The following is a 13,205-nucleotide window of genomic DNA, read 5'->3' as shown; positions in this document are numbered from 1 at the left end:
CACGGCAATCTTAAACCTGGTTCAATTCTCTGTGTCTGAGGAAGATGGAAAACTCCCACAAAAGCTCAGTTGGGGGAAATAGCTCCCATGAGAACGCGATCTCCCCGACCCCAGCTATTCTGCACTGAAACCCCCACCCATCCCTCCGGACGCTGCAGAAACACTTGCCCCGATTCCTCCAACCAAACGTGATCCTTTGTGTCCCTCCGTGACCAGCACCGTGTTGTGTACCGTCAACCGCCTGATCCTTAGGGTTGGCTTAAATGTGGACATGTAGTACCTGATGTAACCATGTCCTGTTAATGGCAACAAACAGCTCCCTCCACTGTCCCTTCCCACCACCCATCAGCTTCCTGGCTATTCTCTGAGTCTGTTTCTTTTCGTAACATCTCTTTGAGCCTTGGCTTCCTCGTCTGTGAAATGGGGCTAATAACTCCCCTGTTGAAAAGTCTTGAAGATTAAGTGCGACAACTTGCACAAAGCCTGGTGCTCAGCAGAGGCCCTCCAGATGTTGGTTGCCTTCCTCCTTGGTGGCCCGGAGAGCAGTTGGGAAAGACATTTCAGCCTTACAAAACTGACGCTTCGGGTCACCTCTACCTTAGAGAAGGATGTTGTTCCAGGTCATTTGAGGACCTAGAAATGACTCAAAGTTCTTAGAGTCAAGAGGAATTTATTCCTTTCTCTTAGGAGGAGAGTTTTTCCAGCCCTTGAGCTTCCCTGTCGGCACAAGTCTTGAGCCCTGGGTGGGGGGCCAGGAAGAAATGGGAGAAACGTCACCAGCACAGTGAGCCAGCCCAGGCTGCCTGTCATTCTTTCTGAGTCTTATTTGGTCAACCGCAAAATAAATGGGCTTGTACCCAAAGTGAGTTGGTGCCAGCAGATCTATTGCGCATAAGCCCCGTGATGCAATGGAGGCGGAATACCTCACTGATCAGAACTCTTTCCCTACCGACGAGGTTTTGGAGAGTTTGCCGTCCCTCCCAAACACAGAACACACAGCAAGGAGAACTTAAAATTACAGTAAGAAGTTTAGGCTGGGTATAAAGAAGAACTTAGTGAACTGTGAAAATAATTATCTCCTGAAGGAAGGAGGTGTTCAGGCTGTGTGAGAGGGCCTTAGGACAGGGGGTCCAGCCAGCCACAGAGATATATTTGCCAAGAGCCCCCTGGAGGCAGAGGGACGGACTCCAGGACCTCTGGACTGCATTGCATCAGCAAGATCCCAGGGAGGCTGCAGCTAACTGCTCCCAGCCGAGGGCTTTGCCTGGGAGCTGGGGTGTGGCCGGCTCCCCACAAAACACATGCCCTCCAGACTGCAGATATAAATAGCCCCTGTGTGATGCTTTCTGTCCTTACAGCAGGCGCCTCCAGCCACTGCCCAGAATGGGACAGAGGGAATGGGAGAAGGGTGCACAGAGCAGAAGTGTTGGGGGTGGGGTGGGGTGGGGCCAGGGCTGACGGCTTAGAAGAGAGTGATGGCGAAAATGCTGTTTTCTGTCACCTCCCAAGTATGTGTCTCTGCGTGTCTTTATGAGGTAGGTGTCCAGGCAGAGAGGAGCTGTCCCACTTTGGGGGAAGGGGACAGGGGACTGTCCTGCACAGTGTTCTGTTCCCAGGGCCTTCATCCTGGTCCACAGCCTCGTTGTGTCTCCCTGGAACGTTGCTCTCACCTCCTGCTTCTCTGCTGCTAGTTTCAGCCTCCTCCGAGTGAACTTCACTCAGCCTTGCTTCCCAGTTCACTCCTTCGCTAAAAAACTTCTATACCCAGTGGGCTCCGGATACAGCCAAATTCTTGAGTCTGTCTGTCATTGAAGACCCTTCCCGATGAGGCGCTGGCCTGCAGCCTGGCTTAACCTCCTGACACCCTCTGTATATCCCAGACTGCGGTGCAACTAGCTTCCCGGGGCACTCCGTGAGCTCCGTTGCACACTCTTACCTTGGTGGCTTCGCTCCTATTTTCCCTCCCCCTGAATACTCTCCTCCCCACCACGGCTGAAAAACCCGTCCATCCTGCCATGCTGTTTCTGCAGCCAGCATGGCACTCCGTGTCCCCCGCAGCCCAAATCACATTCCGTCCCATGCAGAATGTGTGGTCAGGCTGCCTGGCCCTCAGGTCACTATCAGTGGGGACAAATGGGGGCTAATGTTACTGTGCCCTGTCGAGGGAGCAAACGGCTCCTGCCATGATCCCATGTCCCCCCTCAGTCCCTGGCTGTTCTCTGGCCACCAACCCGGTTCTCATCCCAGCTTGGAGCATCGCTGACTGCTCTGGCGCTGGCCAGACCCCAGGTCCACTGGGAGACGGAGGCATAAAGCCAACCTGCCTGGGAGCTCCAAGCTCCCGTCAGCCTAAAGGCCAGAGCAGGACGTGCTGGCATCACAGGGGCCCAGTGTGGTCCCTCGATGCCACTGAGGCTCTGATCAGAGGGCTGAGCTGGGAGGGAGTGGGCAATGACTAAAGCTTACAAGAAACTTAAAAAAAAAAAAAAAAGTACTTACCCATCTCCTTCCTCATAGTCATTCTCACCCTCCTCCGGCAACAGCCTCCTCTTGGTCAGAATTTAGAATATTTAGTTGCCGTGGATGATGCGGGTTTGTTTCTATCCAGGCTCTTCCCGGTCCTTCCTTCCTTCCTCCCTCCCTCCTTCCCTTTCTCTCTCTGTCCCCATCTTCCTTTTTCACGAGTGCCTATTATGTGCCAGGCACCCATGCATATATGCAGCAGATACAGAGTCCCTGCTCTCAGGAAGCTTCCAGATGTGGTCACACATGTTGGGCTGGTCAGGGAGTGCCCACGGTGCCAAGGTCTAACTGAGGTGGCAAAGTCACACTGAGGCTTGATAAGGACAGGCATTGTTATTCTCATCGTCTGAGGAGGTGTGTAAAGCCCAGAAGACCCTGTGGAAGGTGGAGTGAGCAAGGGAGACACCAGGAAAGAGAAAGACTGACAAGGAAGTGGGAGGTGGCTTTGGTTTCTCACCACGTCCATCCAGCCTGACTCCAGGGCCACATGTGAGCTGATTCCTGAAGCTCAAATCTGATGCCTTCGCTCCTGTATTGGTCACCTGTTAGGTTGCCCGGCAGCTCATGTTTTCCCTTCATACTCCTACTCCCGAGTGCTGTCGTCTACAGCTTCTGCAACAAGCCTTGGGCCACAGGACCCTCCTCTGGCTGGCCGGATCTGTGACAGGTAACCTTGGAAGCCACCCAAGGCCATGCTTTCTGCTCCACAGATAGCAAAAGAAGGCCCGGCTGAGCTCCTGCCCAAGGTGACCCAAGCTGCCCCAAGCTGCCTTTGTGTCCTCATAATGCGCAGAAATATTCATCTTTGAGCTTTTCTTTTGGGCCCTCCCCAGTACGGGGTCTTGCTCTAGTCAGATTTATCATCCACAATGCACTGAGGGGAGGTGGACGGTTAAAGTCATACGGCAGAGACAAAAAAAAAAAAAAAAAACCCTTCAGTCTTTTTACTATCCAGAATAAGATATTGAGAATAGAAAGGGATAGGTTTTGGCTATAAAAATAAACAAGAGAGAGACCAGTGGGATGACCATGCCACTTTTGGCGTGCTGACTATCTCATTGTCCTCTGAGCCCCTGGGCCTTTGCACGTGCTGGGCTCTCAGCATACACTGCGCTCCTCCCAGAGCTCTGCACAGCAAACTCCGCCCATCTCTTAAGGTTTACCCAGGTTTAAAGTCCTCCTATCCAGGAAGTGGAGAGTCCTCCTCTCAGAGAAGAAGGAAGCGTTCCCTGAAAGCCCCCCAGAGCTGGGTGCCGCCCTACCCTGCTGTTCGACTCTCTGGTAAAGCACTGCGCTTCTTAGAGCTTTGTGACCTTCTGCTTACGTGTCTGTCTCCTCTTCTAGGCTGTAAACATCTGAAGGGAGGGATTGGGAGTTCATCTTTGCCTTCCTGGTGTTCATCATGGCACCTGGCACTCAGCAGGCAGGCAAGAAAGTTTAATTACTTAATGCAGAATTCATTATCAAATGGCCTAGACGTCACACAGCTCCTGGTTCTAGGTGCCCGACACCTGATTGTAAACACAAGAGCGATTGCCCAGCAGTTCCTGGGCATGGCTAGTCCTCAGTCCTCAACTCAGTAGCAGGCACCCCGGCGCCAACGGCCAAGGAGGGCTTGTTGCTATGCGCTCATGCAGCCGGATAATCCTGTGGTCACTGCTAGATAAGCAGTGTGGCCTGGGCCTGCAGCTTGGCTGCTTCGTGACTGAGGTGCAGCTTTGTCGCCCCTGTCTCTGGGCTTCAGCTTCTCCATCTGTCCTGAGGTTGCGGATCCTAATTAGAAAGCTCTTAGAGATTCCTGAAAGGACTGCTATTGTTCTGCAGTACAAAGGGTAGGTATTATGTCATGGTGGTATAAGAGCACAGCAAATAATGTGAACGAGGAAATAATACGGCCAGTTATTCCCCAAAGCACATTGATTTAAACCACAAAAGCTCCTTGGAACAGAGCTCTAGGATTGTAAAAGCCTAAGCAATCAGCAACCCCTGTGGGAGGGGAGCCCATGCCAGGCGACTGCTGGAGAGTTGATGTGATTATTCTTGGCAGGGCAGTTTTCTCCCTCAGGTGTTCTCACTTTGGTGAAATTTCCCTGTTGTAATGAGCCCAGCATACCCGCTGGGTTCTAGGGAGGAAGGACCGTTATTAATAGTTCCGCATCTTTTGCATAAGAAGCAAAGAATTGGCCTTAGCACAGCTCAATTCGCTTTCCCTTCTCTGTGTGATACAAACAGATCTCCAGATAAGAGAAAGTCCATCACCACTTTGGCTTCTATTAATAAAATCTGCATAGCAGAAATATCATCTGGGTCACGCCTTGACCCAGCCATGGCTACCTCTAGTCAGCAACTTGGGAAAACAGCCTAGATGCTCCATGAATATGGAAAATAAAAAGTCACCTTAACAAATACATCATCCTAGAGTAGAAAAAGCATGTTTAAGCCTGGCTTTGACAACAGAAAGAAGAGAATCTGTAAGATAAAGAATGATGATTCTAATTGCACAAAAATTTTAATTTAAAACTTGAAATGGCAAAAGCACTATAAACCAAACTATAAGATAGAAAGAATAAATTATAGGGAATTTATTTGCAACATTCACAATAGATACAAGAGTAATACCTTTAATATACAAAGTTGTTTAAAAATCATTAAGGGCTGGGCTTGGTGGCTCACACCTGTAATCCTAGCACTCTAGGAGGCTCACTTTGGAAGGCTGAGGTGGAGGAATTGCTTGAGGTCAGGAGTTCAAGATCAGCGTGGGCAACAGCGAGACTTTGTCTCTACAAAAAATATAAAAATTATCTGGGTGTGGTGGTGCACCCCTGTAGTCCCAGCTACTTGGGAGGCTGAGGCAGGAAGATCCCTTAAGCCTAAGAGTTTGAGGTTGCTGTGAGCTATGATGACGCCACTGCATTCTAGTCGGGGTAACAGAGCAAGACCCTGTCTCAAAAAAAAAAAAAAAAAAAAAAATCCTTGAGAAAAAGACCAGGAACCTAACAGAAAAATGGACTGAGGACACAGAGACTGTGCAAAAGAAAGAATACAAATGGCAATGAACAGCTTTGTAAAAAGAGTAATACCTTAGCCAGAGTGTGATGGCACATACTTGTAGTTCTAGCTACTCTGGAGGCTGGAGCAGGAAGATCGCATGAGCCCAGGAGCTTGAGAGGGGCAGCCGGGCTCAGCGATGTGTCCAGAATGGCAGCCCCTGACTGCCCCCTGTGTCCCTCCTAACTGTGTCTAAGACACAACTCACAGTATCTGCTGCGGGGTCCCAAAAGGGGCACAGCCCCAGCATTGGGGACATGAGGCAATGAGGGAGGACAAAGGGCACCACAAAGAGGTAGGGAAGGGGGTCAGGATAAGGCAGAAATGGGACTTGTTCCACAGGAATTTCCCTCTCACCTTTTTTGTCTTCACTTTTTTTTTAAAGCACAAGCATTTACCTAGTGGCTGCCTGATTCCTAAATCATAACATAATATCTATCTATCTATTTATTTATTTAGAGACAGGGTCTTGCTCTTGTTTAAGCTGGTCTCGAACTCCTGACCTCAAGCGATCCTCCTGCCTTGGCCTCCCAGAGTGCTAGGATTATAGGCCTGAGCCACCATGCCCGGCCCATAACATAATATCTAGATACAAGGAAAGACAGGTGATTAAATTTGAGAATCCATTTAATATTGTTTACCCTAGAAACACACAAATTAACTATTTTTGTCAGTGTAGCCAATCAAACTTATTTCAACTACGTTGGTGTTCAGCCAGTGCCCAGGGAGGTCAGGGATTGGTTAGGCTGGTGGGAAATACAAAGGTGAGTAAGACACATTGTCACCTTCCAGGGGGCCACACAAGGGCTTCTAGAAACGTGTGAAATATGAAATAAAATGCAAGTGTGATGACACCACAGATGTGCAGAGAGCAATAGGGAAAAAGACTAATTCATTTCCAAATGCTGTATATTTCTTCCTGAGGAAGAGCAAGCTTTCTGATTCTATCAGTGTGTGTGTGTGTGTGTGTGTGTGTGTGTGTGTGTGTGTTTTACTAGAGCGTCTAGTTATCCCCATGGTACACTTTTCCGTGTTGTACTGGCCCCAGGAAGGGCAATGACTGGGGCTGATCTAGAGCTGTGGCGGAAGGTAGTGGGGACTTCCCCTCCAGGGGGCTCCCGTAATGGGCCTGCCTCCCCGCACAACCCCCTTTCTTTGTGCCTCTGTGTCCAAAATTCCAAATTCCTAGGAGCGGGAATCTGGTGGATCCAATCTGGGCAGGTCGCAGCATAAACATGGCTGCCTGGGGCCATCTAGGGGGGTGTGTGTCTCAGAAGGGGCAGGGGAGGTTGAACTGTCCCCAGACAAGAGCAGCTGAGGCATAACCCACTGCAGTTCTGAAGTCTGTACCATCCTGTCTTATAAGTGTGTCTTTAGGTCACTAAAATGTGACAAGCAGAAGGCACGGAAGTAACGAATGATTGCCTTCACATTTTCCATTGTGTGGTAGATTCCATTTGCTTACCTCTTTCTGCAGTAAAAAGCATCATGTGATCACTCACTGTTAGGTTGTGAGGTTATAATACGTCTGACTGCCAAGTCACTTGCCTTTTCAGATAAGGCGTGCTGCCTTTTTATTAGGTACCATTAGGACATGAGCCGTATGCGATGCTCAGCCATTCGCCCGGCAACTGCTCACTGAGCAGCAGCTACATGCCTGATACGGGGTTGCTATGAGGTTGCTTTGCTTGGGGCACCCGCCGTGTAAGGCGGGAGTCCACGACAGACAGCAGCAAAGTGACATGAGCCATGGAAAATTAAAATCCATCTTTCTTTTAACTCCTTGCTTGTGATAGAGATGAAATGCAAGGACTATCTGCTTCCAAACAGACAACCCCTCTTAACTGGGGCCAAGCATAGTGGGCCACTGCAGCAGCAGGCAGCTTAAAAAATATTCAGTGCAAGTCTGCAGTGCCCTCATTACACCTCTGGGGGCATCAGAGAGAAAGGGAAAGTCTACGTCCTACCCTTGGGAAGGAGCTGACAGTCTCATGGAAGAGACTGGCACATGTGCGGGTGGCTGCAGAATTTCCACCTAGGAGGACTTAGTGGCTTCATTGGGGTGGGAAGGGGCAGACTTGGGAACCCGGATGGCCATGTGTTCAGGACTTTGCCTGAACTAGGAAAACACGAGCTATTCATGACAAGAAGGAGACGCACTGTGTGGGATAGGGTACCCACAGAGGTTAAGAGGGGGTGGCTGAGCCCCCCAACCCTGCTCTTGAAATCAGCACCAGGCATAGATAAAAATACATCAATACATCAGACATATATGAAAGAAACATTTAAACATGCAAATGGGAGTCAGAGAACGTAGCCTCGGGAACCAGCTTTGCCACTAACTACCTGGAGCAAGTCATTTTCCTCTCTGGGTGGCAGTCAGGGTTCTGCTGTCCTGCTCCTGCACTCCGGGAGGTTCTGAGGACACATGTGAGGTAGGTGTGATGTGCAGCAGAACCAAATAAAGCTGGTCAAACCAACCTCAGGTAGAGGCCCCTGCTCACTCAGTTTACCTGATCAGGACACTCGGCCTTGATCTCCATGGCCTGGCAGAATCCACCCAGCCCAAATGACCAGAGGGGCTATACACCTGGGGAATGTATGTAGACAACAAAAGGAGGGGGTAAGAATAACTAAATCTGCATGACAAAGAGAATTGCACTGTTTAATCATAAATTTATCCAACTGACCACTGACATGATATGATATATCACATGATATATAATCTGATTGTACTGATTGTATTAGCTTTCAATTCCCTTCTTACCAGGAAACTGGAAAAAATGCTTAAGCATGACTGAGAGATGGGTGTAGAAGGATGGGTACAGGGTTGTGCATGGAAAGGTCAGGATCACTCCAAAGTGTCTGGCATCCCAAATCTGCCACTTACCAATTGGGCAACTTGAGTCATACCACTTGGGATCACTGGACTTCAGTTCCCTCATGTATAAATTGGAGAGAGCCTCATACTTGTAAGGATTAAATATTAACACAGATATGAAGTGTGTAGCACATACTATTTTAGGTTGGTGCAAAAGTAATTGTGGTTTTAGCAGTGTTGGAATTTGCTGTTTGATATTGAAATACATTCTTAAATAAACGTGATTATGTTATATATCATTTTAATGCACATTTTTCACTTTATTTTTTTTTGCTAATGACTTATTACTTGCTGCTTATTTTCTATTTATTTTAGACTAGGGAAATGATGTTAGACAAAAAGCAAATTCAAGTGACTTTCTTATTCGAGTTCAAAATGGGTTGTAAAGCAGCGAAGACAACTTGCAACATCAACAGCACATTTGGCCCAGGAACTGCTAATGAATGTACAGTGCAGTGGAGGTTCAAGAAGTTTTGCAAAGGAGACGAGAGCCTTGAAGATGAGGAGCGCAGTGGTCCGGCCATTGGAAGTTGACAACGACCAATTGAGAGCAATCATCGAAGCTGATCCTCTTAGGACTACACGAGAAATTGTGAAGTTGCTGAAGAACTCAACGTAGACCATTCTATGGTCATTCAGCATTTGAAGCAAATTGGAAAGGTGAAAAATCTTGATAAATGAATGCCTCATGAGCTGACCAAAAATCAAAAAAATCATTGAAATGTGATCTTCTCTTCTTGTATGCAACAACAAACCCTTTCTCAATTGGATTGTGACGTGCGATGAAAAGTGGATTTTGTACAACAACTGGCGATGACCAGCTCAGTGGTTGAACAGAGAAGAAGCTCCAAAGCACTTCCCAAAGCCAAAGTTGCACCAAAAAAAGGTCACGGTCACTGTTTGGTGGTCTGCTGCTGGTCTGATCCACTATAGCTTTCTGAATCCCAGTGAAACCGTTCCATCTGAGAAGTCTGCTCAGCAAATCGATGAGATGCACCAAAAACTGCAACGCCTGCAGCCAGCATTGGTCAACAGATAGGGCCCCATTCTTCTCCACACAATGCCCAACTGTGCATCGCATGACCAACACTTCAAAAGTTGAAGGAATTGGGCTACGAAGTTTTGCTGCTTCTGCCATATTCACCTGACCTCTCGCCAACCATTACCACTTCTTCAAGCAGCTTGATAACTTTTTGCAGGGAAAACGCTTCCACAACCAGCAGGATGAAGAAAATGCTCTCCAAGAGTTCGTTGAGTCCTGAAGCACGGATTTTTACGCTACAGGAATAAACAAACTTATTTCTCGTTGGCAACAATGTGTGGATTGTACTGGTTCCTATTTTGATTAATAAAGAAGTGTTTGAGCCTAGTTATAATGATTTAAAATCCATGGTCCAAAACCACAATTACTTTTGCACCAACCTTAATAGATGCCTTATAACAGTAACTGCTTGCTTTATTCTTGTTTGTAATAAATTTTTCTTCCTCTCCCATGGTTTGAGTTCTTCCAGTCCTCACCTGGCTGTACTATGCTATTCATGTCCCCTGTCAACCTGGGCAACAATGTCTTTTTAAAATTTAGAGTGCCTAATTCTATATGAAGAAAATTCTGCTGTTAGACACTCATCCCCCAACTCTTGGACAAAGGCCTGAGTCACCATTCCCAGCACTGGCCTGCAGAGATGGGACAATATAGAATATGGCCACAGGGTCCCAGCTAAGTGATGGGTCAAGCAAAGCCAGGGGGTCAGATGGAGACCAACAAGGGTCTGCTTCCCTATTTAGGGGTAACCCCTAAGGTTACTGCCAAGCCTAAGACAAAATGATTTAAAAATCCTTCTCTGTTTACTTCATTGATCCAGACAGACCAGCCAAAGTCTAGAGAGGCCATCTGACACACATTGAGCAACGGCTGTGCTGGGATCGGTAGCTCTGGCCTTTGAGCTGTCATCAGAGAGCTGGAAGAGACCTTGAACCCACCAAGAACAGAGCCAGCTCCCAGGGAAACTTCAAACCCATGTATGTAGCATTTAACAGGCCAAAAAACAACCAAAAAAAAAAAAAAAACAACCCCACCAGGTTAATTTTTAAAATATTCCTTGATAATTTTCAACTCAAATAGTTTTTACTATAGTTAATTCATTTCATTAAATATTTGTATGGCATCTACTCCAGGCAGCACACAGTGCCCATTGTGTTGTCTTTGAGGGCATTTGTTTCCACCCCTAGTGACATTTCCTAATCGAGAGTGGGAAGCTCTGGGCAGGCCATCCTGACATGTGCCTTAGCTGGGGGCCAGCCTGCGCTCAATCTTCACGCTGCCCGCCAGGCACAGGCTTGTGACTGGGAAAGCAGAGCAGGAAATTGTGTAATGTGACCCAGGCTGAGGTTAGGGAGAAGAGTAGCCGGCGACTGCAAATAGCACAGTGGTGAAGGTGAGCAGAGACAGCATCGGACCTTCCCACGCACACAGGGAGGAGAGGAGCAAATATGGGGGTGCAGTGACCACACAGAGGGGCCCACGGAGAGAGGAGGAGGGGGCGTGGGCAGGAAGCAAAGAACGGAGCAGAGAGCTTCATGGTCAGGGCCGACCCAATACCTCTTGCATTAGTCAGGGCTCACCCATGGAAGCAGAACCACTATGAGTATTGTGGAATAAGGAATTCTTTGTAAGAATCAGATCTTACACAACTGGGGGAGGAGCTGGGGAAGTTAAAGTCTGAAAAGGAGAGTTGAAGGATTACAGGAAAGTTGCTGATCACCCGGGCATGAGGGAATAAGGTGGAGCTTACAGAAAGCAAGACAGGTCTGGCTGCTGGGGGTGGGGGGGGGCCTTCTTTGGAAGGATGTGGACTGTTTGCGGCTACTCGCTGTGGGAGTTCACAGCAAAGCATCCGGGGGTGGGCGTGGGGTCACTGCTGGCCAGCAGGGCCGGCAATTGCAGAGCAGGGAGGGAAGGTGAGGACAAACAGGAGCAGCCGAATCTCAATGTCTGTCTCTCACCACCTGTAACAACAATGACCTTCAGCGCCCAGGGGCCACTGCTTCCCTCCCACCTCTCACATCTCAGGCAACTTTTGGCCAACTCTAACCCTGAGCCATCCAGGGAAGGGGGTTCTGGAAAATGTAGTTCTCGGCATGACCAAGGGGATGCAAGAACAATCCAACTATGATCAAGGACAGATGGGAACAGACTCGGTTCTTTGACACATCAACCCTCAATTTTTTTTATTTTTTATTTTTTATTTTTTGAGACAGAGTCTCGCTCTGTTGCCTGGGCTAGAGTGAGTGCCATGGCGTCAGCCTAGCTCACAGCAACCTCAAACTCCTGGGCTCGAGCAATCCTTCTGCCTCATCCTCCCGAGTAGCTGGGACTACAGGCATGCGCCACCATGCCCGGCTAATTTATTCTATATATGTATTTTAGTTGTCCAGCTAATTTTTTCTATTTTTAATAGAGACAGGGTCTTGCTCTTGCTCAGGCTGGTCTCAAACTCCTGAGCTCAAACAATCCTTCTGCCTCGGCCTCCCAGAGTGCTAGGATTACAGGTGTGAGCCACCGCACCCGACCTAGACCCTCAAATTTTTGACAATTAAAAAAAAATGTATGGTTGAGAGGAAAATCACAAAAATACTCTTTCCTGTCTTCATTTCTGTGTCTCACTGTTGCATTTCTTCTTTCCTCTGGGTGGTGGCCTCATCCTCCCAGGCTTCTCACGTGGCAGCTCTGGGGTCACATTTACACAGCTCCTTGACCAGAAAGAAAAGATAGTTTTCCCCACAAATTTTATCTAGAAAAATCCATGATTATCTTTCCTTCCTCCCTCCCTCCCACCCTCTCTCCCTTCCTTCCTTCCTTCCTTTTTTCTTTTCATTTCTTTTTTTCTTTTTTTTTAAAATTAATCCTTGGATGAATTGCAGGTCAATCACTGTGCCCAGGTGAGTAGGATGTTATTGCAGTCACATGCCCACTCTGTGGCCCCAAGAAAACGGGGCTGGGATTCTTTGACCAGCAGTGTTCCCAGAACCATACGGAGGGAGAAAGGAACAGTTCCCCCACGGAAGGAAGTTCTGTCCCCAGCTGGGCTGGGCTGACAACACTAACAGCTGTCTACCTTGGTGTCCCATGGACTGAATGAAAAGTTCCTTAAATTCCTTCTTCTCATTCTTACCCATTTTCTTCAATGCTATGGTCTCCGAGGCAAGTTTCTGATAACACTCTACTGGTATTTTAAAGAAAGCTGCCACAAAGAAGCAAATGCTTTGTAAAGGGTGATGATTAGTGATAATAATCATCTTAGAGACCTAGACAGATTAAGCAATTTGCTCAAGGCCACTCAATTATTCAAGAGGAGAACTAGGACTCTCACAGAATATCCTCAGGGGATAAATTAACAGTCCGGTTTACACAGCACTCTGGAGACTTGGGCTACTATGAACCCATCATCCAAGGCCTGAGCAGATTGTTTTCCTGGACCATAAAGAACAGACTGGGGCCAGAGTGACTACTCAGAGGTTAAAGAATAAAAGATGTTACTCGGAATCTGATTTCAGCATGTAGGCAGAGATGATTCACGGAGTGTGTGTGTGTGTGTGTGTGTGTGTGTGTGTGTGTGTGTGCGCGCGCGTGCGCGCCCGTGCCTGTGTTTAGACAAGAAAAGTAGCATCGCTGAAGTAATATACATCTTTCTAGGAAGAGAAAAGGGACCTGAGATTAGGGTTTGGGGTGCCCTGAAAAGGCCAGGCAATGTAA

Source organism: Lemur catta, chromosome 23, assembly GCF_020740605.2.
Source record: "Lemur catta isolate mLemCat1 chromosome 23, mLemCat1.pri, whole genome shotgun sequence".
Taxonomy (NCBI): Eukaryota; Metazoa; Chordata; class Mammalia; order Primates; family Lemuridae; genus Lemur; species Lemur catta.
Note: the sequence above shows the minus strand (reverse complement) of the source record.